At 41.7% G+C, this 24,580-nt stretch overlaps 1 long non-coding RNA gene across 1 annotated transcript in view; it reads right to left on the reverse strand.

Moving 5' to 3' along the window:
- Nucleotides 1-16,088, reverse strand: part of LOC127297467 (uncharacterized) — a 40,971-nt gene extending 24,883 nt beyond the window's left edge. Inside the window, exons 1-2 of the long non-coding RNA XR_007849216.1 lie at nt 15,656-16,088; nt 15,445-15,566 (exon numbers count right to left, since the gene is read on the reverse strand). This is a non-coding gene — a long non-coding RNA (uncharacterized lncRNA). The remainder of the gene's footprint in view (nt 1-15,444; nt 15,567-15,655) is intronic.
- Between the last annotated feature and the right edge of the window lie 8,492 nt (nt 16,089-24,580).

A 24,580-nucleotide genomic window follows, 5' to 3' on the forward strand; every position in this document is an offset into this window, starting at 1 on the left:
TAGTTTTTCATTTTCTTCTCTATCCCACCTAGCACGCAGTTCAGCCATTAATCTTATATTCTCATTAATTCTAACTTGAATGGCATTTGCTGTAGTAGTAATTTTGTTATGATGATTTTCATTAGGCATAACTTTTGATTTCAAAAGATCAACATCAGCAGCAAGACTATCGACTTTAGAAGCAAGTATATCAATTTTCCCAAGCTTTTCTTCAACAGATTTGTTAAAAGCAGTTTGTGTACTAATAAATTCTTTAAGCATGGCTTCAAGTCCAGGGGGTGTGTTCCTATTATTATTGTAAGAATTCCCATAAGAATTACCATAGCCGTTGCCATTATTATAAGGATATGGCCTATAGTTGTTACTAGAATTGTTCCGGTAAGCATTGTTGCTGAAATTATTATTTTTAATGAAGTTTACATCAACATGTTCTTCTTGTGCAACCAATGAAGCCAACGGAACATTATTAGGATCAACATTAGTCCTATCATTCACAAGCATAGACATAATAGCATCAATCTTATCACTCAAGGAAGAGGTTTCTTCGACAGAATTTACCTTCTTACCTTGTGGAGCTCTTTCCGTGTGCCATTCAGAGTAATTGATCATCATATTATCAAGAAGCTTTGTTGCTTCACCAAGAGTGATGGACATAAAGGTACCTCCAGCAGCTGAATCCAATAGGTTCCGCGAAGAAAAATTCAGTCCTGCATAAAAGGTTTGGATGATCATCCAAGTAGTCAGTCCATGGGTTGGGCAATTTTTAACCAGAGATTTCATTCTTTCCCAAGCTTGAGCAACATGTTCAGTATCTAATTGTTTAAAATTCATTATGCTACTCCTCAAAGATATAATTTTAGCAGGGGGATAATATCTACCAATAAAAGCATCCTTGCATTTAGTCCATGAATCAATACTATTCTTAGGCAGAGATAGCAACCAATCTTTAGCTCTTCCTCTTAATGAGAAAGGGAACAATTTTAGTTTAATAATGTCACCATCTACATCTTTATATTTTTGCATTTCACATAGTTCAACAAAGTTATTAAGATGGGCAGCAGCATCATCAGAACTAATACCAGAAAATTGCTCTCGCATAACAAGATTCAAGAAAGGGTTTAATTTCAAAGAATTCTGCTGTAGTAGCAGGTGGAGCAATAGGTGTGCATAAGAAATCATTATTATTTGTGGTTGTGAAGTCACACAACTTAGTATTTTCAGGGTTGGCCATTTTAGCAACAGTAAATAAAGCAAACTAGATAAAGTAAATGCAAGTAACTAATTTTTTTGTGTTTTTGATATAGCAAACAAGATAGCAAATAGAGTAAAACTAGCAACTAATTTTTTTGTATTTTGATTTAGTGCAGCAAACAAAGTAGTAAATAAAACTAAGCAAGACAAAAACAAAGTAAAGAGATTGAGAAGTGGAGACTCCCCTTGCAGCGTGTCTTGATCTCCCGGCAACGGCGCAGAAAAAGAGCTTGATGGCGTGTAACTCACACGTTCGTTGGGAACCCCAAGAGGAAGGTATGATACGCACAGCAGCAAGTTTTCCCTCAGAAAGAAACCAAGGTTTATCGAACCAGGAGGAGCCAAGAAGCACGTTGAAGGTTGATGGCGGCGGGATGTAGTGCGGCTCAACACCAGGGATTCCGGCGCCAACGTGGAACCTGCACAACACAACCAAAGTACTTTGCCCCAACGAAACAGTGAGGTTGTCAATCTCACCGGCTTGCTGTAACAAAGGATTAACCGTATTGTGTGGAAGATGATTGTTTGCAGAAAACAGTAGAACAAAGATTGCAAGAGATTGTATTTCAGTATAGAGAATTGGACCGGGGTCCACAGTTCACTAGAGGTGTCTCTCCCATAAGATAAACAGCATGTTGGGTGAACAAATTATAGTTGGGCAATTGACAAATAAAGAGGGCATGACCATGCACATACATATTATGATGAGTATAGTGAGATTTAATTGGGCATTACGACAAAGTACATAGACCGCCATCCAGCATGCATCTATGCCTAAAAAGTCCACCTTCAGGTTATCATCCGAATCCCCTCCAGTATTAAGTTGCTAACAACAGACAATTGCATTAAGTATTGCGCGTAATGTAATCAGTAACTACATCCTTGAACATAGCACCAATATTTTATCCCTAGTGGCAACAGCACATCCACAACCTTAGAACTTTCTCACATCGTCCCGAGATATCAATGGAGGCATGAACCCACTATCGAGCATAAATACTCCCTCTTGGAGTTACAAGCATCTACTTGGCCAGAGCATCTACTAGTAACGGAGAGCATGCAAGATCATAAACAACACATAGACATAACTTTGATAATCAACATAACAAGTATTCTCTATTCATCGGATCCCAACAAACGCAACATATAGAATTACAGATAGATGATCTTGATCATGTTAGGCAGCTCACAAGATCCGACAATGATAGCACAATGGGGAGAAGACAACCATCTAGCTACTGCTATGGACCCATAGTCCAGGGGTAGACTACTCACACATCACTCCGGAGGCGACCATGGCGGCGTAGAGTCCTCCGGGAGATGATTCCCCTCTCCGGCAGGGTGCCGGAGGCGATCTCCTGGATCCCCCAAGATGGGATCGGCGGCGGCGGCGTCTCTGGAAGGTTTTCCATATCGTGGCTCTCGGTACTGGGGGTTTCGCAACGGAGGCTTTAAGTAGGCGGAAGGGCAGGTCATGAGGCGGCACGAGGGGCCCACACCACAGGGCCGCGCGGCCAAGGGGGGGCCGCGCCGCCCTAGGGTGTGGCCACCTCGTGGCCCCACTTCGTCTCCTCTTCGGTCTTCTGGAAGCTTCGTGGCAAAATAGGACCCTGGGCGTTGATTTCGTCCAATTCCGAGAATATTTCGTTACTAGGATTTCTGAAACCAAAAATAGCAGAAAACAAAGAATCGGCACTTCGGCATCTTGTTAATAGGTTAGTTCCAGAAAATGCACGAATATGACATAAAGTGTGCATAAAACATGTAGATAACATCAATAATGTGGCATGGAACATAAGAAATTATCGATACGTTGGAGACGTATCAATGTGACATTCGATGAAGATGATAGATCTTTGGAGGAGCGAAGTGCTTCTTGTGAGAAAGGAGATGCAATTCCCCCGGATACCATAGGAAGGATGGGTGTGGGCATTCGCCTACCTCAAACGCTACCTTCTATGAGTACCGGGGAAGGACTAAGTTCCACCCAAGTGGAGCCATCTACACCACAAGGCCAAGCTTCTTCCGTTGATCTACCAAATGCAAGCCAACCTCTTCAACAACCTCAAGTTCAACCTCAACCTCAAGATCAACCTCGACATCTACAACAACAATCAAGTCCAAGTTCACCTCAACAAGCTCAAGAACAACGTACACCGCAAGCTTGTCTACCTCAACACCCAACATCAAGTGACCAAGGTCAAGCTTCAAGTTCTTCTCCGAGTGGTTCAGGGATAATATTCATGGACAATGATACTCCCTATACCCCCGAGCCATCCGGATCTCATGACAAGGTTGCCTCTTTCAACGACAATGGAGGTCAAGGCGAGGACCTAAACCGTGATGAAGGCCAAGAGGACTCTCAAGAACCATCTCCTCGAGCCGACACTCGCCGTGAAGATCCTACTACAAGACACTTGCGTCTCAAATCTCATTCCTTACAAAACATCATTGGTGATATAAAGAGGAACGTCACCACTCGGAGGCAACTTGCAAACTTTTGTGCGCACCATGCCTTTGTCTCTAGGGTGGAACCACTCAAAGTTGATGATGCTCTTCAAGATCCCGATTGGTTGAATGCTATGCAAGAGGAACTCAACAACTTCAAGAGGAATGATGTATGGACTCTCATGAAGCGACCCGATCATTGCCGCAATGTTATCGGCACCAAGTGGATCTTCAAGAACAAGCAAGATGAAAGTGGCACGGTCATCCACAACAAAGCAAGATTGGTGGCACAAGGCTATTCTCAAGTCGAAGGCGTGGACTTTGGTGAAACCTTTGCACCCGTTGCAAGGCTTGAGTCCATCCATATCCTTTTGGCCTTTGCCTCACATCATGGCTTTAAGTTGCAACAAATGGATGTTAAGAGTGCTTTTCTTAATGGTCCTCTACATGATGAAGTGTATGTGAAGTAACCCCCGGGGTTCGAGGATCCCCATTTTCCGGACCATGTCTTCAAGCTCAAAAAGGCCCTATATGGTCTCAAACAAGCTCCTAGAGCTTGGTATGAGCACCTCAAGGAGTTGCTTGAAGACCGTGGTTTCCAAGTGGGGAAAATCGATCCCACTCTTTTTACTAAGAAGGTCAATGGGGAGCTTTTCGTATGCCAACTCTATGTAGATGACATCATATTTGGCTCTACTAACACAAAATTCAACGATGAGTTTGCTATGTTGATGACAAATAGGTTTGAGATGTCAATGATGGGTGAACTCAAGTACTTTCTTGGGTTCGAGATCAAGAAAATGTGACAAGGCACCTTCATCAATCAAGCAAAGTACCTCCAAGACATGCTCAAGCGCTTTGATATGAAGGACGCCAAGGGGATCGGAACTCCGATGCAAGTCAAGTGTCAACTCACTCTTGACGAGGGCGGCAAGGCGGTGGATACCAAGCTCTACCGTTCGATGATAGGTTCGCTTCTCTACCTTTGTACCTCTCACCCGGTTATCATGTTGAGCGTTGGTATGTGTGCACGGTTTCAAGCAAGTCCGAAGGAAAGCCACCTTGTGGCGGTCAAGAGGATCTTTCGATATTTAGTTGATACCCCACACTTCGGACTATGGTACCCAAGGGACACGGACTTCGCATTGGTTGGTTTCACCGACTCCGATTGGGCGGGCGACAAGATTGATAGGAAGTCTACCTCCGGAGCATGTCACTTTCTTGGAAGATCTTTGGTGTGTTGGTCCTCGAAGAAGCAAAATTGTGTCTCCGTCTCCACCGCGGAAGCTGAGTACATTGCCGCGGCGAGTAGTTGTGCTCAAATCTTATGGATGAGGCAAACCTTGCGGGACTATGGACTCGAGTATAGCAAGGTGCCTCTTTTGTGTGACAATGAGAGCGCAATCAAGATCGCCTACAATCTGGTTCTTCATGGCAAGACGAAGCACATCGAGATACGGAACCACTTCATCCGGGACCACATTGCTCGCTGAGATATTGTACTATCCTATATTGGCACCAAGGAGCAATTGGCGGACATCTTCACGAAGCCCTTGGATGAGAAGCACTTTATTGAGTTGAGGCATGAGCTAAATATCATTAATCCGTCGAACATTGCTTGACCGTCGTGCGCACATACCAATCTTACCATCATATCTAGATGAAAGGCACGCATGGACATAGGGGGAGCGCGGTTTAAATCCATTGAGCTATCACTCCCCCCATAATGCATAAAGAAATCCAAAACATTTGCTATTTGTCAACTAAGTGACTTATGAGCTTCATGTTGAGTCGTAGTCTATGAGTCCTAGATACATCTACGCGACCTCACAACTACTATACTCTCACACGGTGGCTTCGGCCACCAACACCCCCTCCTTGAGGGTTTTTCGGTTCTTCTTGACCTTGTTTTGTCTTTCTTCTTTGCTTTCTTCTTCTTGTTTTAAGAACCTCAATCAAGCTTGTTTTCTCGTGATTTTTGCAAGCTTGGTTGTATGTTCTTTTTCCTCCATCTCTCTAGTTTCGATACCCTCCTTTTTGGTGTTCCGATGCCAAAGGGGGAGAAGTTCCTAGGTGGATGGAGACTTTTGTTGTTTGTAGCCATTTGGTTCTAGTTGCTTATCTTGTCTCTTGGCTACATCGACAACCCCATGGAGGCATTCTATTGTGAGTTTGGGTATTCTCAAGGCTATGGTATGATAACTTCACCCAAATCTCCGTATATGATCTTATGTTGCCTCCATATTGTGCATATGCCTCTTCATGTCATCTATCTATGTTGCATATGTGCTTGGTTTGTAAAAACTAGGGGGAGTAATGTCTCTATAACATGTGTATTTGTATTCAAATACATATTCATGATATGCACATGTGTAGGGGGAGCTCCGTCTAGTTTTTGCAAACCTAATGTTCTCATCATAATATCATATGTTATTGTCAACTCTTGTGTTGTCATCAAACACCAAAAAGGGGGAGATTGTAAGAGCAAAATTTATACCCCAAGTTTTGTGTGTTTGATGATAACACTTGAGTAATCTCACCGTGTGCCTTGAGTATCATTGTTAGATTTGCAAGTACACGGTGACCTCGCCGGACACGTCAAGATCAGAAGACTGAAGCGTAGTTGATAGGTTTTCCGGTTTTGTGTGTGTTTAGCGAGGTAACAAAGTTGGAGAGAGAAAGGGAAGAAAACCAGTTTTAGCCAGGCCGGTACTACCGGTACCTGTAGCGGTAGTACCGCTACCCCTATAGGTACCGCCCTCGGTACCGCTATGAGTTCTGAGCCGTCTTTGTCCCCCAGTACGAGTTGCGGTACCCCCTGCAGTACCTGGGGCGGTAGTACCACTCACGAGCGGTAGTACCGCTCCAGGTACCGCTTGAGGTACCGTAACGCGTTACGGTCGTACCGCTCCGGTACCGCCCTGGTACCGCTCTGGATCCAGTAAGGTCTGGACCCTATTGCGGTACCACGAGCGGTACCGCGGGCGGTAGTACCGCTCTGTGTCCTTTGACCAGATCTGGGGGGGATTTCGAACTCAGGGCGGTAGTACCGCTTGCTCCAAAGCGGTAGTACCGCTTAGGCCAAAACTGGGCATAACGGTTGGATTTGGAGGAGCCTATTTAAGGGCCCCTTCTTCCCCACCCGATTTTATCTCTTCCCCTTCTCTCTCCTCCATTGTTGCTGAGCTTAATCCTTGAGGATCTCCTTCCCCCTCCAACCAATCTTGCCCTAATTTTGAGGATAGGTGGAGGAGACCCCGATCTATAGTTCTACCAAGAGAGATTTCACAAATACTAGCTATTCCTTAGTGGATCTTGGTGGTAGGGTTCCTTTGGTGGATCTTGGAGAAGAGTTCCTTTGGTGGAGCATTGGGGAGTTCCTTTGGTGGAGCCTTGGAGAGTTCCTTTGGTGGAGCCTTGGAGAGTTTCTTGGTGGAGCATTGGAGGAGTTCCTATGGTGGAGCATTGGTGATGGGTTCCTATGGTGGAGCATTGGAGATGAGCAGCTATGGAGTCTAGCTTGGTGATGTACTAGATCCATAGGGTGTTGGGAGCATCCTTGTGTGTGTGGAGCTCACCCCAACCTTGTGAAGGAATCACCGCCTCGACCGGTGCCTTAGTGGAAGAGGGAGAGCACCTCCGTGGAGCTCTCTCGAGCAAGAGGGTGAGGCCTTCCTTCGTGGTGTGGCCGCCTAGTCTCTTGTGTGAGACTAGCACCTCCTCAACGCATACGTACCTCCTTTAGTGGAGGGAACTGCGGGAAACAAACCTCGACTCGCCTCGCGTCCCCCTGGTTGTCTCGCTCCTCACTATGTTTATCTTGTTGATTCCTTTACTTGTTGCACATGCTCTTGCTTCATTGTAGGATCACCCCCATTGCTAAAAGTCACACCTTTACCTTCCGTTGCATAAAACTTGAAAAAGACTAAAAATTGCCGTAGCGCCATTCACCCCCCCCCCCTCTTGTTCGCTATGATCCGTTCAGGTGGCCTTGACGATCCTAGCATGTACAGACATGGTCTCGGAACACGTGATACCGAAAGGTAGAGCATGAATCATATGATTGATATGATGAACACTTTGAGTGTTCGCCATTGAAATTACATCTTGTCTCGTGATGATCGGACTTAGGTGTGGTGGATTTGGTTCGTGTGATCACTAAGACAATTTGAGGGATATTGTTTTGAGTGGGAGTTCACCTAGATTTTTAATTTTGTTGAATTAAAATTTGAACTCAATTTGTCATAAACTTAGTCTAAACTATTGCAAATATATGTTGTAGATATGGCGTCCCCAATCAATTTTAACCAGTTCCTAGAGAAAGAAAAGCTTAAGAGCAATGGTAGCAACTTCACCGACTGGTTCCGTCATGTGAGGATTTTCCTCGCTGGTGGAAACCTGCAATATGTGCTTGATGCACCGCTAGGTGACCCTCCTGCAGAAACTGAAACCGATGAAGTAAATAATGTTTACGAGTCTCGGAAAACTCGGTACTCTCAAGTTTAGTGTGCCATCCTATGCAGTCTGGAAGCCGATCTTCAAAAACGTTTTGAAAACCACGATCCTCATGAGTTGGTCAATGAGCTGAAAGCTATCTTTGAGACTCATGCGGCCATGGAATGCTATGAAGCATCGAAACACTTCTTCAGCTGCATGATGGAAGAAGGCAGCTCCGTTAGTGAGCACATGCTCATCATGACTGGGCATGCGAAGAAACTCAGTGACTTGGGAATAGTGATTCCTAACAGACTGGGGATTAATCGTGTCCTTCAATCACTGCCACCTAGTTACAAGAACTTTGTGATGAACTACAATATGCAGAACATGAACAAAGAGTTACCTGAACTCTTCGCCATGCTGAAATCTGCTGAGATTGAGATCAAGAAAGAGCACCAAGTGTTGATGGTCAACAAGACCACCAGTTTCAAGAAACAGGGCAAGTCTAAGGGAAAATTCAAGAAGGGTGGCAAGAAAGCTACCACGCCTCCTGTGAAACCTAAGAATGGCCCTAAACCTGATGCTGAGTGCTATTACTGCAAGGAGAAGGGACACTGGAAGCGTAATTGCTCCAAGTATTTGGCTGATCTGAAGAGCGGCCTTGTCAAGAAGAAGAAAGAAGGTATATCTGATATTCATGTTATAGATGTTTATCTTACTGGTTCTCGTACTAGTACCTGGGTATTTGATACTGGTTCGGTTGCTCATATTTGTAACTCGAAACAGGAACTAAATAATAAACGAAGACTACTGAAGGATGAAGTGACGATGCGCGTTGAAAATGGATCCAAAGTCGATGTGATCGTTGTCGGCGCACTTCCTCTACATCTACCTTCGGGATTAGTTTTAAGCCTCAATAATTGTTATTTTGTACCTGCGTTAAGCATGAACATTATTTCTGGATCTTGTTTAATGCAAGACGGTTATTCATTCAAGTCTGAGAATAATGGTTGTCCTATTTTTATGAATAATATCTTTTATGGTCGAGCACCTGAAAAGAATGGTTTATTTCTGTTAGATCTCGATAGTAGTGATACACATATACATAACATTGATGCTAAGCGAATTAAATTGAATGATAATTCTACTTATATGTGGCACTGTCGTCTTGGTCATATTGGAGTGAAACGTATGAAGAAACTCCATACCGATGGGTTACTTGAATCACTTGACTTTAAGTCACTTGATAGATGCGAAGCATGTCTAATGGGAAAAATGACTAAGACTCCATTCTCTGGTATTATGGAGCGAGCTACTGACTTATTGGAAATCATACATACCGATGTGTGCGGACCAATGAGTGTAGCATCGCGCGGTGGTTATCGTTATGTTCTAACCTTCACAGATGATCTGAGTAGATATGGGTATATCTATTTCATGAAACATAAATCCGAAACTTTCGAGAAGTTTAAGGAATTCCAAAGTGAAGTAGAAAATCAAAGTAACAAGAAGATTAAATTTCTATGATCTGATCGCGGAGGTGAATATCTGAGTTATGAGTTTGGCATGCATTTAAAGAAATGCGGAATACTTTCACAATTGACACTGCCGGGAACACCTCAACGTAACGGTGTATCCGAACGTCGTAATCGAACTCTCTTAGATATGGTTCGTTCTATGATGTCTCTTACTGATTTGTCATTATCATTTTGGAGTTATGCATTAGAGATAGCCGCATTCACTTTAAATAGAGCACCATCAAAATCTGTTGAAACGACACCGTATGAATTATGGTTTAATAAGAAACCTAAGCTATCGTTCCTTAAAGTTTGGGGTTGCGAAGCCTATGTAAAGAAGTTACAACCGGACAAGCTAGAACCCAAAGCGGAGAAATGCATCTTCATATGATACCCTAAGGAAACTATAGGGTACACTTTCTATCACAGATCCGAAGGCAAAATCTTTGTTGCTAATAACGGAACCTTTCTTGAGAAAGAATTTCTCACTAAAGAAGTGACTGGAAGAAAAGTAGAACTCGATGAGATTGATGAATCTTCTCTCGTTGATCAGAGTAGCGCAGTGCCGGAAGTTGTTCATGTACCACTGATACGCGTACAACACGCGTCCGTTGGGAACCCCAAGAGGAAGGTGTGATGCGTACAGCGGCAAGTTTCACTCAGTAAGAAACCAAGGTTTATCGAACCAGTAGGAGCCAAGAAGCACGTTGAAGGTTGATGGTGGCGGAGTGTAGTGCGGCGCAACACCAGGGATTTTGGCACCAACGTGGAACCTGCACAACACAACCAAAATACTTTGCCCCAACGTGACAGTGAGGTTGTCAATCTCACTGGCTTGCTGTAATAAAGGATTAGATGTATAGTGTGGAAGATGATGTTTGCGAAGAACAGTAGAGCGAGAATTGCAGTAGATTGTATTCGATGTAAAAGAATGGACCGGGGTCCACAGTTCACTAGTGGTGTCGCTCCAATAAGAAATAGCATGTTGGGTGAACAAATTATAGTTGGGCAATTGACAAATAAAGATGGCATGACAATGCACATACATATTATGATGAGTAGTGTGAGATTTAATTGGGCATTACGACAAAGTACATAGACCGCTATCCAGCATGCATCTATGCCTAAAAAGTCCACCTTCGGGTTAGCGTCCGCACCCCTTCCAGTATTAAGTTGCAAACAACAGACAATTGCATTAAGTATGGTGCGTAATGTAATCAACACAAATATCCTTAGACATAGCATTGATGTTTTATCCCTAGTGGCAACAGCACATCCACAACCTTAGAACTTTCTGTCACATCGTCCTGCATTTAATGGAGGCATGAACCCACTATCGAGCATAAATACTCCCTCTTGGAGTTACAAGTAATGATTTGGCCAGAGCCTCTACTAATAACGGAGAGCATGCAAGATCATAAACAACACATAGATGATAGATTGATAATCAACATAACATAGTATTCCATATTCATCGGATCCCAACAAACGCAACATGTAGCATTACAAATAGATGATCTTGATCATGTTAGGCAGCTCACAAGATCCGACAATGATAGCACAATGAGGAGAAGACAACCATCTAGCTACTGCTATGGACCCATAGTCCAGGGGTGAACTACTCACACATCACTCCGGAGGCGACCATGGCGGTGAAGAGTCCTCCGGGAGATGATTCCCCTCTCCGGCAGGGTGCCAGAGGTGATCTCCTGAATCCCCCGAGATGGGATTGGCGGCGGCGACGTCTCTGGAAGGTTTTCCGTATCGTGGCTCTCGGTACTGGGGTTTTCTCGACGAAGACTATATGTAGGCGGAAGGGTAGGTCAGGGGGCGACACGAGGGGCCCACACAATAGGGTCGCGCGTCCAGGGCCAGGGCCGCGCTGCCCTGGCGTGTCACCGCCTCGTCGCCCCACTTCGTTTCCCTTTCGGACTTCTGGAAGCTTCGTGGAAAAATAAGACCCTGGGCGTTGATTTCGTCCAATTCCGAGAATACTTCCTTACTAGGATTTCTGAAACCAAAAACAGCAGAAAACAGCAACTGGCTCTTCGGCATCTTTTTAATAGGTTAGTGCCGGAAAATGCATAAATATTACATAAAGTATGTATAAAACATGTGTGTATCATCAATAAAGTAGCATGGAACATAAGAAATTATCGATACGTTGGTGACGTATCAACCGCCTGCACCGGTAACAGAGGAAGCTAATGATAATGATCATGAAACTTCAAATGAGATAGCTACTGAACCTCGCAGATCGACAAGGGAACGTGCCACTCCTGATTGGTATGATCCTTGTCTAAATATCATGATTGTGGACAACAATGATGAAGACCCTGCGACGTATGAAGAAGCAATGATGAGCCCAGATTCCAACAAATGGCAAGAAGCCATGAAATCCGAAATGGGATCCATGTATGATAACAAAGTGTGGACTTTGGTAGACTTACCTGATAGCCGCAAGGCTGTCGAGAATAAATGGATCTTCAAAAGAAAAATAGATGCTGATGGTAATATTACTGTCTATAAAGCTCGACTTGTCGTAAAGGGTTTCCGAAAAATTCAAGGTTTTGACTACGATGAGACTTTCTCACCTGTAGCGAAGCTAAAATCTGTGAGGATTTTGTTAGCAATAGCTGCATTTTTAGATTATGAGATTTGGCAGATGAATGTCAAAACGGCGTTCCTTAATGGAGACATTGAGGAAGAGTTGTATATGGTACAACCCAAAGGTCTTGTCGATCCTAAAAATGCTGACAAGTTGTGCAAACTTCAGCGTTCAATTTATGGACTGAAGCAAGCATCAAGAAGTTGGAACTGACGCTTTGATAAGGTGATCAAAGACTTCGGGTTTATACAGTATCATGGAGAGGCTTGTATTTACAAGAAAGTGAGTGGGAGCTCTGTAGCATTCCTGATATTATATGTGGATGACATATTATTGATTGGGAATGATATAGAACTATTAAGCAGTGTAAAAGATTATTTGAATAATAGTTTTTCAATGAAAGACCTTGGTGAAGCATCGTATATATTAGGCATCAAGATTTATAGAGATAGATCGAGACGTCTAATAGGGCTATCACAGAGTACATATCTGGACAAGATTCTAAAGAAGTTTAGAATGGAAGAAAGTAAGAAATGGTTCTTACCTATGTTACCAGGCAAGGTCTTGAGTAAGACTCAAGGACCGGCTAAGGCAGAAGAAAGAGAAAGGATGAGTAAGATCCTCTATGCCTCGGCAGTAGGTTCTATCATGTATGCCATGGTATGTACTAGACCGGATATAGCACATGCTGTTAGTTTAACTAGCAGATATCAAAGTGATCCAGGAATGGAACACTGGACAGCGGTCAAGAATATCCTGAAGTACTTGAAAAGAACTAAGGATATGTTTCTTTGTTATGGAGGTGACCAAAAGCTCGTTGTAAACGGTTACACCGATGCAAGTTGGAACACTGATCCTGATGACTCTAAAGTCTCAGTCTGGGTACGTGTTTATATTGAATGGTGCTGCAGTAAGCTGGGCAAGCTCGAAGCAGTGCACGGTGGCGAAGTCTTCAACAGAATCGGAGTACATAGCGGCTTCAGAGGCTTCATCAGAAGCGGTATGGATGAAGAGGTTCATTGTAGAGCTCGATGTGGTTCCTAGTGCATTGGACCCACTAGTCATCTACTGTGACAACATGGGTGCCATCGCCAATGCACAAGAACCAAGGTCACACAAGAGGCTGAAGCATATCAAGCTACGTTATCACTCGATTCGCGAGTACATCGAAGATGGAGAAGTAAAGATTTGCAAAGTACACACTGATCTGAATGTAGCAGATCTGTTGACTAAAGCTCTCCCTAGGGCAAAGCATGGCCAACACCAGAATGCCATGGGTGTTAGGTACCTTACAATGTAATCTAGATTATTGACTCTAGTGCAAGTGGGAGACTGTTGGAGATATGCCCAAGAGGCAATAATAAAAGTGGTTATTATATATCTTTGTGTTTATGATAAATGTTTATATACCATGCTATAATTGTATTAACCGAAACATTGATACATGTGTGTTATGTAAACAACAATGAGTCCCTAGTATGCCTCTTAACTAGCTTGTTGATTAATAGATGATTAGTTTCATAATCATGAACATTGGATGTTATTAATAACAAGGTTATATCATTGTATGAATGATGTAATGGACACACCCAATTAAGCGTAGCATAAGATCACGTCATTAAGTTATTTGCTATAAGCTTTCGATACATAGTTACCTAGTCCTTTCGACCATGAGATCATATAAATCACTTATACCGGAAAGGTACTTTGATTACATCAAACGCCACTGCGTAAATGGTGGTTATAAAGGTGGGATTAGTTATCCGGAAAGTATGAGTAGAGGCATATGGATCAACAGTGGGATTTGTCCATCCCGATGACGGATAGATATACTCTGGGCCCTCTCGGTGGAATGTTGTCTAAATGTCTTGCAAGCATATGAATAAGTTCATAAGAGACCACATACCACGGTACGAGTAAAGAGTACTTGTCAGGAGACGAGGTTGAACAAGGTATAGAGAGATACCGATGATCAAACCTCGGACAAGTAAAATATCGCGTGACAAAGGGAATTGGTATCGTATGTGAATGGTTCATTCGATCACTAAGTCATCATTGAATATGTGGGAGCCATTATGGATCTCCAGATCCCGCTATTGGTTATTGGTCGGAGAGAGTTCTCAACCATATCCACATAGTTCGCGAACCGTAGGGTGACACACTTAAGGTTTGATGTTGTAATAGTAGAACTTGAATATGGAATGGAGTTCGAAGTATTGTTCGAAGTCTCGGATGGGATCCCGGACATCACGAGGAGTTCCGGAATGGTCCGGAGAATAAGATTCATATATAGGAAGTTATTTTATAAGTTTGAAAATGATCCGGTGAAATTTTGGAAGGTTCTAGAAAAGTCCGGAAGAATTCACTTTGGAAGGCGGAGTCCCGGTGGGACTCCACCACCCATGGCCGGCCAACCCTAGAGGGGGGAGTCCAAGGTGGACTCCACCAAGGGGGCCGGCCACCCCCCCCCCCCACATGGAAGGGTGGGAATCCCACTTGAGGTGGGAGTCCCACCTTGGATAGGTTTCCCTACAACATGGAAGGTTTTGGGTTGGGGTCTTATTCGAAGACTTGTAGTCCAACACTTGGGGTTCCACCTATATAATGAGGGGCCAAGGGGAGGGGGCCGGCCACCAGAACACCACCACCTTGGCCGCACCCCAATGAGGCCGGCCACCCCCTCTCCCCAAACCCTAGCCGCCCCACTCCTCCCCCTCTCCCGCAACGCTTAGCGAAGCTCCGCCAGAGATCTCCATCGCCACCGCCACCACGCCGTCGTGCTGCCAGATTCAAGGAGGAGCTACTACTTCCGCTGCCCGCTGGAACGGGGAGGTGGACGTCGTCTTCATCAACACCGAACGTGTGACCGAGTACGGAGGTGCTGCCCGATTGTGGCACCGTCAAGATCTTCTACGCGCTTTTGAAAGCGGCAAGTGATCGTCTACCGCAGCAACAAGAGCCTCATCTTGTAGGCTTTGGAAATCTTCAAGGGTGAGTCTCGTTCATCCCCTCGTTGCTCCCGTCTTCTAGATTGCATCTTGGCTTGGATTGCGTTCTCGCGGTAGGAAATTTTTTATTTTCTATGCAACGAATCCCTACATTTCAAGCACATGAAAGACTTTATATTGTATTGCAAAACATGAAATATAATATTAAATACGAAGTGATGGTGGTAGCACGAACCTACTGCTAAGCTAATCATGTGCTCCATCTTATATGGTGCGCTTCTCAAGGAGGATCTCTCTTCCAACCGGCCACTGGAGATCACTGACGAATAATCAAAATCAATGATAGGCATCCCGTACCTTCAGAGCAGACATCATCAGACCAAAATCCGTAAACAGATACCAGACTACCAGTAGGCAGCAAGAAGAGAGGCAAGTAGGGAACTAACTCGTCATAGGGGGGGCATGCATTGACGAACGCATCATAATGGTCGCCCGCGACCCTGGCTCCGGTCTCATCGCATAGCTTGAGGCGCATGGGGCGGCGGCCATGGAACCCATGGAGGAGGAATCGGCGGGAGAAGACGTCGCGGCTTCCACGGATCCCGTTAAGGAAGGTGAGGGTCTCGAGTCTCGACTCTCGAGCAGACTATGGATATCGCCGCCCACTGGCTCCTTTAGCTCCGCGGCATGCGTCTCCACGCCCTTCCCGACTCTGTTCAGGAACTCCAGCCCGGCCGCTGGGGCGTGAGGCATCGCCGTCTCTATCACGAGTGCGCGAGATTCGGTAGGTTGCGGCGGGGGACGGACCTAGGTCTGCGTTGAGAGAGAGGAAGGAACGTGAATGGACGATGCAACGGAGAGCATGGATGATTTGTGGGCTTGGCCTATTTGCAGGCGAGCGATGGACGACAGAGTACGACGAAACCATTTGACGTACCAAAGGTGGGGAGAATAGGGAATAGGTTTAGTCTTTTTAAGTAGTAGAGACATATAGACAGCAATGAGAAAATTAAAATTCTGTGATTCGTTCAATCGTTCGACTATATTTTTTTTCATATGCTTCTACGCTGGTCTCTAGTGATGGACTGATCGTTTGTTAGGCTGTTTAAAAAAAAAAATAGTTTTCTAATGGATGAAAAATATTTTTTGCATTTTTTCATCATTGTAATAATTTAAACATATATGTTTTGAAATCGTTAACATTTTTTTGAATCTCAAGAACATTTTTTTGAAAAGACAGTGAACAATTTTTTTGAATCGAGAGTATTTTAAAATCCTGTAAAAGCATTTTCTTAATCTGTGCACTCGGCATCTTTGTCGAGTATTTTCATAAATAAACTCGGTAAAACATAAATACTCCGCACAAAGAAGCATATGCCAAGCATTTTCGCATGAGAACTCGACAAGTAATAGATACTTGCCGAATAATCGAAACAATACTAGGAAAATAACTCGACATCTGTAGTATATTTTAGAAAAAAAGGCAAGTTAAAGCCAAACCATTTTTAATGACCAAAGGTGTTGAAAAATACTTAGGGTTATTAACATAAAAATAGGTTAAATCGTAACGAATCGAATTACATTTAATAAAATGTAAGTTGAAAGATGAACCATTTCCAGCCGGTTTTGAAATATGAACATTTATCTTATTTTAATGGTTGTTCACTCAGAACATTTTATCTTATTTGAACGTTTTTCCCGTTTGAACATTTTTCTTATGTAATTTTTTTTTCAGTTTGAACAATTATGTTATTTGAACGGTTTTCCCATTTGAACATTTTTCTTATTTGAACAGTTTTTTAGTTTGAACAATTATGATATTTGAACGGATTTCCCACTTGACATTATTCTTATATGAAGATTTTTTAGTTTGCACAATTATGGTGTTTGAACGGTTTTCCCACTTGAATATTTTTCTTATTTGAACTATTTTTTAGTTTGCACAATTATGATATTTAAACGGTATTCCCACTTGAACATTTTTTCTTCTTTGAACAGTTTTCAGTTTGAACAATTATGGTATTTGAACGGCTTTCCCACTTGAACATTTTTCTTATTTGAAGTGTTTTTCAGTTTGGACAATTATGATATTTGAACGGTTTTCCCACTTGAACATTTTTCTTATTTGAAGTGTTTTTCAGTTTGGACAATTATGATATTTGAACGGTTTCCCACTTGAACATTTTTCTTATTTGAACAATTTTTTAGTTTGGACAATAATGATATTTGAACGGTTTTCCCAGTTGAACATTTTTCTTATTTGAATTGTTTTCAGTTTGAACAATTATGGTATTGACTGGTTTTCCCACTTGAAGATTTTCATATTTGAACAGTTTTTCAGTTTGAACAATTATGATATTTGAACAGTTTTCCCACCTGAACATTTTTCTTATTTGAACAGTTTTTAGTTTGAACAATTATGGTATTTGAATGGTTTTCCTACTTCAACATTTTTCTTATTTGAATAGCTTCCCAAAATAGAATATATTTCTTACTCGAATAACCTTTCAATCCCCTGAACTTTTTTTGAATGGAGCGAACTTTTTAAACCCCGTGAAATTTTGTGAATCCGTGAACATTTTAGATCCCATGCAAGTATATTGGTGAACATTTCATATTTTTTGAACTAGCGTGAACATTTTTTTAGCATCGAAAATTTTATTTAAACAATTAACATTATCAAGAACCCGCAAAACTAGTTTCCGAGTACATGAACAATTTGATAAATATGTACTTTTTTAAAATATACATTTTCAACACTTGAATTTTTTTGAAGACATTAAATATTTATATAAATAAATAAATAAATAGAGAATAAAGAACAACAATAGGAAATAAAATCTATTTTTTAGATATGAACATGTTCTTAAGAAAGGAAAGAAAAAGGTAAATAAAAATAATAAAAGAAAAGGTGAATAAAAAATAAATTAGAAAAAATAATAATAATACGAGTCGAGCAAAAACACGAAAGTGGAAAACTGGCGGAGTATATGCTATCTGAATCCTTCCACAAACGAAAACGGGTGAAAACTACGGTCGGAAGAAGGAAAATCTAGCAAAGTCTTCCAGTGAAACAAAATTAACGCGTAACGAAATAAATGGACCAGGCCCAGATAAGCGACAGGGTGTGCGGTGGTCGGTATACACCGACCTGATCGATGTATAGTATTCCCCAAGGGAAGTACCAAAAGTAAGTGAGTTCAGCTGTTTCTCTCTTGAAAAAAAAAAATCCACTCAGGCTCTACAAGCTGCAGTCTACTAGGAAGTTGGTCAAAATTTTGTAGAAGATTGTTTTCTTCATTGCCCTTATTGTCCTTAGGGAAGCCAAATGTAGCGGCCAATTCATTAGCTAGCTAGAAATGTAGAAAACTCATGCTGCCAGTGTGCCATGATGATTTCTCTGATTATCTAACACTAGTACAGTGGAAATAACATGTCGCACATGGTAACCTTACCGTCACTATACAAAGATGAACGATACTTCTCTACAACGCACACGGTTAAATAAACCGTGTGCGATAGGGTCAATTTTCGCAAATGGTATTGTTCTCGTAACCGCTTGTGATTTGAAGGGCCATCATATCACATACGTTTTTTACACTTGGGAGTAAACCACTTCCAAGATTGCATACCATGATTTTTCGGCAACTATATGTATTTATTAGTGATTGCACACTTTGTTTAGTTAAGCCATATACTTTCTTCAAGCATCATAGACGTTTTATGTATGCAACAAGATATTCAGTTATTCCCATAGCTGAACGGGTTGCATGCAAATACATAGGAAAAATTTATTTCTATTTTATTGTATATCTCATAAACCATATATATACATCTATTTCGACATAGATTCAATTGCTTGCTACAATAATAAAAAAAATCAAAAATAATTCATGGTTACGACGTTCTCTCAATGTCGAAGGTTTTGTTGCAAATGCTCAACCTTTGTTGAGAATTTTCGGTGGTCTTGTCGTCACTTGTGTGATATTTTGGCAACACTATATAAGACGCTCTTAACTAAAAAGAAGTATTTTATGCAGTGGACCAAAACGTCCAAATAGCAACGGGTCGAGGCGCGGCATGTGGCTTAAAATCCTAATGACAAGGGGGCCGTATGGGAGAGCATAATTGAGCCTCTCGTAACAAGCGATCCCTATATCTCATTCCAATCCGTAAATATTGCACAAACAAATATTTGAAGTTAAAATATAACATACCAAACATATGATAGCTGTAAAAATGATTTGGGGTCTTGTTGATTAGGAGTGAAACTTGAGACTCTATTGGCCCTAACCAGCCAATCAAATTCTTATGCAGTGTCACCAAAATACAATCCCTATTGTAAGGTGAGACCTAGAGTTAACTATGTGAAATAGAAGGAAAAAACTAAATATGTATGGCACAATATAGATCAAGCTATACAATAAACAACATCCTATCATGCTGTACACATTAACATATAGATCAAACTATACAGAACATCGTGTACACAACATGTAATATACAGATCTAGCAACTAATCCTAGCATTCAATATAACATATATATCAAGATAGCTTATATCAAATCACAAAACACCCAACCCAAACACGATATTCTAATGTATTCGGCATTTCTAATGAGTAAAAAATCCACATTCACCGATCCTAACACAGTATTTAAATGGATCCAACATTTCTAACTATGTTACGCATCAGATCGGTAGTCTAATTAAATAAGAGAAAGAATGTATAAAGTCACGTGTAGTCAGCTTGATCGGCGTTATCAGCGTTCTACCACACGGTTCGGCCGACGCAAACAGCAAAGAAGATGTCGGCAAGTTTATCTGCATTCCGACGAGGCAAGGCTCCCGGAGATGGCTAGCTCCCGGCTCGCCGACCAGATGACCCAGGGGAGCAAGGTGTGTCCGGCGTCTTTCTAAATATGGAGTGGCGGCTATCGTCGAGTGAGTCTGGAGGAGGACCACGTTGATCCTTATATATCCGAAAAAGAAGGTAGGGTTGGGTTTGCTGGGCCCATTTCACACATGCTTTACTCTAGGTAAATTGTCTGTGTTGTCGATGCATCGTACACAAGTAAAGTTAGGGAAATCGTATGCGTATCATTGCGTATCATTGCACACGAGTGTTTTTTACGGGTATCACAAACATCTTTTCACAGAAAGACGTTTGAGTTACATCTGCACTTTCAGTCTTCGTCATCCTCTCCGCATCTATTTGAGCATAATAAAAGGATGAAAACTGGCTGCACAATAGAAAATTTATCTTGAAGAAGAGTAGAGAATATATTTGAGCTTAGATCGGAATGGAACCAATCTAAAATGGTTGCCCTTTATGTACAAAAAGACTGGTGCACGTTACATACATATATCACTACAAGAAAAAAAATATTGGTGGCGCACCTATTTTCTTGATGTGCGCCACTGCTAACAACTAGCAGTGATGCACCTTGTATGTTATATAGCGGTGACGCACTAGTAGGTGCTTCACTGGTAAGCGCCACTCACAAATGGGCAGGGTGCGCCACTACTTTGTTATAGAGTGCGCCACTACTTGCTGAGTAAATTAAAAAATAAAAAGGGCCACGTGGGATGGGACCTGGGTGTGGTAGCACATGTGAGTTGACCCATCGATAAAAAAACCATTTTTATTTAATTATTATAAATCATTGTTATTGAAGGACTCAAAGGAAAAAAATACAACCCAGTTTCCAAACTTTGCATCTAGAACCCTAAAAATCGTAAATCATTGTACTAAACATCATCCTCATCACCAGAGGATATGTCGATGACGTTGACGCCATTACCGGTGTTTCATGCCTCTGCATCGTCGACGTCTACGCATCATCGGCGAAGTGTCTGCTAGAGCCTGAGGCTTCTGCTTCCCTGGCTTCCCTGCGCCTTGCTAGCATGATCTCCTTCTCCTCTGGAGGGCGTGCTCCTCCTCTGAGTCAAATCTTGTGAGGTCTATGATGCTTTCCCCAATACTATTGTGCTATGAGGAATGCTCCTCCTCCGCATATGGCGATGCTAGGTCGATAAAACCTAGGGTTGATTCGTAGAGAGGCATGGTGCAGATGTGGGGAGGCCACCGGCGGGAAGAGTGAGAGAGTCATTTTAAAGGCGAGGATGTAAACAACGCAAAGATTTTGAGTTTGCATTTTGAACGAAAATTGTGAACTTGCAGGAATATTTCACGACAAAAATATTTACAAGCGATTTTTCATATACTCGATGTTTGTGAAACAATGTTGAATCCGTGTGTGATACGTACCATCGAATATGCTTTTTTACTCATAAATCGTGGGCGATGTTTATTACTCAAAATGTCTGCTTCATAGTATTGCAATAAATTTTTCCTATTCAAAAGCATGGACGATATTAAAACTATCAATTTCCTTCATTAACTATCTTCTCAATATATATATTTACAAATTAAAAAACAACAAAAACCTTTCTAAATCAGGATGACTTTCCCTCAGAAAAAACCTTTCCAAACCCCGCAGAAAAACTCAAACAACAAGAACATGAGGATTGATGGTGATGCTACTAGTATTGTTACAGCTAATGATGGATCAACGTCCTCCTTGGACCCTCGGGACCAATGAAACTCCTAAGTGCAAAGTGACGGGGCCTTGGCAGGGAACCGGTAGTGAAGGCGCTTCTGATACTGAGGAGCGGATGTAATTTTTCTATCGGAGAGACGTCTTGACAAGTAGCCAGCCGAATGCATTTGGTGACGACTAAATATGGATCACAAAATTGCATTTGCAATGATGGTAGAAGTGGATGATGGTTGTTATGTTGGAAGAAAGGGATGGGTATTGGTTTGAGGTTACTATTGGGAGAGGTTTGAAGAATATTTGGAGATTTATTGGTATGTAGGGAGAGCCAAGATGGGAGAACAAGCATAAAAACATGGAAAAGAATATGTGATGTACATGCTGAAAGTTCTATGCAATGGTTGATCACTAGGGACCTGAATGAACTCCTATACCCTTTTGAGAAGGAAGGGGAATCTTTGTGCTTTCCTTTCGCCTTTAGACCCTTTACTAGATGTATTTGTGTTGGCCGTCCCTTGATCTGTGTTTCTATCTGTTCCATTCCATGACTTGACCTGTGTGTGTGTGTGGTTTTAGTGGGGCACCTCCCCGAAAATAACAAGGAGAGCATGGCATAATTTTCAAAGAATTTCAAAAGTTGTATTTCAAAGTTTTGTAAAAAAATAAAATAGACATTGCATCTGAATATTACTTTGATATTTATTAGTGAAGATTTTCTAGGAAAAAACTAATCGGATATGTCTGACACAAAAGAGAAAGACGTGCATAGTAAAAAATGCAGTTCTTGCAGGTTACTGGGATGCTTTGCGCTTTTCACACAAGTTACATAATTTTGTATTTTAGTTTCAAACTTGGCATGCACATAACTTTTCTACATCACATTTTTTTCCATATTTTTATTCTACTTCTTGATTTTACTATTTATAAAGGGTCAATTCTCATGAGGCCCATCAAATCCGCATCAGACACCCTTATATTGTGTTTAGATGTATGTGTTGGAGGGATTGGTATTGAATGGAGACAAATACAAATCATCATCTGCATTGAAATGGGTTCTGGTATCTATTCTAGTGTTTCATGTGCAAAATATTGGTATCTAGAATAAGTTGAATTCAGGCAAGGATGAGTTCCCATGTGGGGTTTCACATGAGTTGAGGAAGAACGTGGTCACAAGATGGCCGGAGGCCCCCCTAGCTGTTGTCGTTCCCCCTCTCAGCGCGAGGGATGCACACATATACACGTCGAAAGGCTAGGCTCGATATTGGTTTGCTTTTAGGCCCAAATACAAAGCACACCAAACAATAGAATTAAGGTTGGGGAATACTAGATTTGCAACTCCAATGCCCAATCCATACATCCCAACGCAAGAAATAGTGTGACTGATCTCACTGATGTGTTTGTTATGAGATGTATCTCTATACATCCTTCTCTGTACACCACATGCTCAAGCTTGGAATTGCATGATGAGAGGATGAGTGAAATGCAACTCTAGGGTGCACGCTAGGTCGTGTGCATGCTAGAGCCATCCATTTGGGTCATTTTCTTTGAGATTTAGACAAACAGAGAATCTTTTGCATGCATATGGTACAATGGCTGAAAACTCATTCTCCCATTCATTTAGTTCTCAATCCTAGGTTGTAAAAGAGCCATCTAAATTGGAATAGTTATCAAATTAACAATCTAATAGAACATGTGTATTTATTTCAATTGAACCTTTTAAACAAGCCACAAATTAACAAATTGCAAAACTTGAATTTCGAGACATAATGAAACGTTATGATTGAAAATGAAAATCCATTGAAACTTGCTTTTTTGTCAATATATTTAATGGTTTGAACTTTAAGTCAATTGCCAATTATTTTCGTAAGTCTGGTGAACCAAGTTTAACACGTGGTGAAACAAATTGTTTGAAAATATTTTCGCAAAGGTTCATAGTGTTTTTCAAAGTTTCACTATGTTTCAAAGTCATTTTTCAAACATTATTAAAATATATTCAATATAGGTATTTTTTGAAGTTCTCCTCACTAGGAACCTAAATATTCATACAGTTTTCAAATTGAACGTATGGTTTCAAATCTACAGAAGTTTGAAGTTGGGAATTAGATACTCTAAAGTGAGAAAATAGAGAAAACAAAAGCTAACACAATTGTGACAAAAATAGAAGAATAGAGAAGGTGGTACATGCAAAAGTCACCAGACTCGGGATGAGGAGCTAAAAAGTGCACTAAATGCTACAATGGGTGGCAGAGCTAATTCTTTTAAGCCGTGGCTAAACAAATATCCCACTAATTCTTTTTCGAAATTTCACCGATGCTTAAAAAAAGTTCAAATAAAAAATCGGAAACCACTTTTGTACACTAGAATTTCCCGTTCTACTAGGAAACCGAGCTAAAACAAGTTAATATGGCTTGCATATTGGTATAATGCATGGGTGTGTAGCTACCCATGCGGGTAGCAGGTTTCATCCCTCAAAAATATATGTTCTTTAGCCATACCACGTACGCCAACAAAACTTGCGCTTTAACACTTCAAATTGTAGTTTATAGTAATCCCAAAACGAAGAAACACTCGGGTATTTGTGTATCTGTTAGCAATTCCTATACGTAACACGAAAGCGACTTGGTACCATAACTTGCTACTAGTAGAAGACGGTAGTGCAGTGCTTCTATTCATTAGGAGTAATTGCGAGCGACAGATTGGGAGAAAGGAATAAGATAGATAGTACACTGCCAATGCGGTGGCTCAACCACTCTAGCTACACGATCGATCGGGCCACGCTCACCGGCCACCGCCCAACCCCTTTCTCCTGTG

The sequence above is a fragment of the Lolium perenne genome, chromosome 1 (assembly GCF_019359855.2).
Source record: "Lolium perenne isolate Kyuss_39 chromosome 1, Kyuss_2.0, whole genome shotgun sequence".
Classification (NCBI taxonomy): Eukaryota; Viridiplantae; Streptophyta; class Magnoliopsida; order Poales; family Poaceae; genus Lolium; species Lolium perenne.